General features: G+C 38.1%; 1 long non-coding RNA gene across 1 annotated transcript; it reads right to left on the bottom strand.

The window, feature by feature from the left end:
• Nucleotides 1-1,306: 1,306 nt before the first annotated feature.
• Nucleotides 1,307-2,877, bottom strand: LOC125532286. The gene is made up of 3 exons (XR_007293967.1): nt 2,790-2,877; nt 2,445-2,675; nt 1,307-1,746 (listed from the first exon to the last, which is right to left on the bottom strand). It is a non-coding gene; the product is annotated as an uncharacterized LOC125532286 (long non-coding RNA).
• Nucleotides 2,878-3,142: the final 265 nt, after the last annotated feature.

The raw sequence follows: 3,142 nt of genomic DNA, 5'->3' as shown, positions 1-3,142 counted from the left end.
CCATCTGCTTAGGTTTAGGTTGGTTCATCCACATGACCAAATAGCAAAACAATAACATTAACGTATGAACATAAACCATCAACTATTCCACCCAAATGGCATCAATCTATGAATCATCAAGTTATCCACCCAAGTGGCATAAATCCATGAACCATTAAGTTATCCCCAACAGAACCATCAAGATATCCATTGGCATCAGCACAAGTTGCTTTAGTGGCATCAAACTCTAAATAATACACATGTAGCATGAGCACAAGTTGTTGATGTGTCATCAAAGCAAAATAAAGCATAATGTATCATCAGCAAAGTTGCTTGCAGTGGCATCAAACCAAAATATTGCTACAATGTATCATCAACACAAGTTGCTACAATGGCATCAAACCAAAATAAAGCACATTGTAGCAGCAACACAAGTTATTGGAGTTTGCATCACCTTCTGCCACCTCTACTAGCATTGAACCAGGCCATCCATCCAGTGTGTGTGCCATCAGTTGGTGGAGGAGCACTAGAAGTTGAGGCACCATGCTGCCTTGGGGCAGAGAAAGGCCTTGAAGAATGAGCACCTCTCCCAGCAGAAGATTGAGCACTAGAAGATGCTCTTCCAGATCCTCTTCCACCACCAGACCTTCTTCCAGCACCTCTACCAGCACCACTTCCACCACCTCTACCAGCAGCACTTCCAGTTCCTCCTCCAGCTGGAGCAGCTCTTGGTGTTGGTGCAGGAGCTCTAGTTGTTGGTGCAGAAGCTGTAGTTGTTGGTGGTGCAGGAGCTCTAGGTGTTGCTGAAGCAGCTCTAGGTGTTGCTGCAGGCCACTACAAGAGATCGGGCCTACTATGACGAGACACAAAATGTCATCGAATAGCTATTAACGTCACAAATTACCCCTAAGTGACATTTTATGGGTGTCACAAGGATCGTCACGGAATCCCCGTCACAGATTACTCCTAGTGACGGCGGGCGCAAAATAACGTCACTGGATATAGGACCTTCAGTGACGTTCTCTAGAACATCATCAAGTTGTTACTTTTGTGACAGTCGATTAATGTCACATGCTACGAGAAAAAATTCCATATTGCACCATATTCAGTGATGTAGGAACGTCACAAATTCATGCCACGTCAACACCCAAGCAGACTATCCCACAGTTAGCGTCATTAATTTCATTATTGGTGAAGATGACACCACATATATTTGATTTATTTTGAATTTAAATTATGACAAATGATTAAATCCACCATAATCCAAATGCATATGACAATAATTATTTAATTCATGAGATTATATAAATATAAGTTAAGATCCAAATCACATCATAAATTTATGATATTATATATTTAATCGTCTCAGCCAATTCGTCCTCTTGTGTTTCATAGTAAAAATTAACACTGACTCACGAGTTTGACAGAAGAATAGACAAGTTGAAAAGCAATATTTAGATAAGTAAAGACCACATGTGTTATCCTGATGATTGCAATGTATGATTCAACAACTATCTTTCCATCGCAAAAGGATGGCCTTCATGCACCATTAAGTTTGGATTAGGACTGCTAAGTTGCTTGCTAAGTTGCTTGAGCCTTAAGAGAAAACCAATCAGGATATCCGTCTCTTGTTGCTTCTTTTGCCAGGCTTCATTCTTCTCTTGCTCGATCTTCTTCACATCTTCCAATTATTCGTGTTGCTTCCTCTACACCTCTTCAAATGCTCTCACTTGTGCTTCAAGTCTCACCACTAACTCCTCTCAGTGCCTATAAATTGACAAAACATAACAATGTTGCATCTTGATGAGATGAAAACAGACAAGATAAAAAGGTGAGAGTATCACTAAGAAGCTTACAATCTATCAAAATGTGAATGTAAAATAGAGAGGTGCATTATTAAATGTGAAGGCAAAGGCAAACATATGGATGGGCAAATGAAACAGTAAACTGAAGAATAACTTATAATGGTAAAAAACATGCATAACTAAGAGATAAATTTCATTTAACATTCTGAAAAGGAGCAAGCATCACCGATAAGATATCAAGTTAGTAACCTAGGCAAGAAGCAACTATGCTTGGACAACAACTTTTAGATCAAACTCAACCAACCTATATCATTCTACTAAAAAGCAAGCATATAAACCAATCAACAAATCATACTAGATTTCAGGATTAGAAACCATGCATTACAATCTTATTCTCATGCCTTTGTGTTGTAGCAGCAAAAACCATGTATTTCTCATTACAAGAATTATTATTTTTATGTTACTTTGGATTATTGGATTTGGATCAAACCATATATAAACAGCGAAGCACTCCTCAGTTTGTTACAAGAACTGAAGACAAATGTCTTATTCACAAGTATTTGTGTATGCATTTTCTTACTATCATGAGGGCACTATGCACAGGCAGAAAAGCATGAAAAAAATAAACAACAAGAACACAACAAGAAACAAGACAAGTACCTGTCATTTGCATCTCTCGCCTCTTTATCCTTTTGCTCAATTCTTTCTTCTAGAACTCAGATCCTTGCTGATGAATTAGAGTTCCCAAATCTCCCGGATCTTGATGCATAACTCATGCTGGAAAGGAAGGTGCTATGGGTGTTTTCTTTCTTTAGAACTTCAGCCACAATCATTGAATCAAACACTGGTTGTCACTTCTGATTGTGTTTCCCTTTTCTTTTCCATTGCATTCTATTGTATAAAGGAAAACATTGATGCTCAAGTAAGGCAAAGTTCATATGATGGATACACTCGATCAATATGAGAATCATTTCAAGTCAAAAACAATAAAGGAAGAAATCTTACATAAGCTAGATGTGTCGGCTCGCTCATGCTGTTAGTATGGGTCTCTTTGAAAAACTCAATGGGACTTGGCTCCTGATTATTGTACTTGTGTTTTTCCTATATATGAAAATCTAACGTTACCACTCCATATATAATGACAAGATGTGATAGACATAGGACTAGAAGTAAGGTATTTGGAATTCTTACAATTTTGCTGAAAGTGGAAACATAAGACCTAATAAAAGCCAGTGAATGCACACTGATTTACACATTATTCAAGATGTAAGTCCGCATGATATATTACCATTGCTTTGGACATAGCAAGAGTGGATTCCTCTTCATCTCTCAAAGCCCCTTCCTGGAGCTTACATGAA

This window comes from Triticum urartu, unplaced genomic scaffold (genome assembly GCF_003073215.2).
Source record: "Triticum urartu cultivar G1812 unplaced genomic scaffold, Tu2.1 TuUngrouped_contig_9593, whole genome shotgun sequence".
Taxonomy (NCBI): Eukaryota; Viridiplantae; Streptophyta; class Magnoliopsida; order Poales; family Poaceae; genus Triticum; species Triticum urartu.
This window is presented reverse-complemented; position numbering and strand designations above follow the sequence as displayed.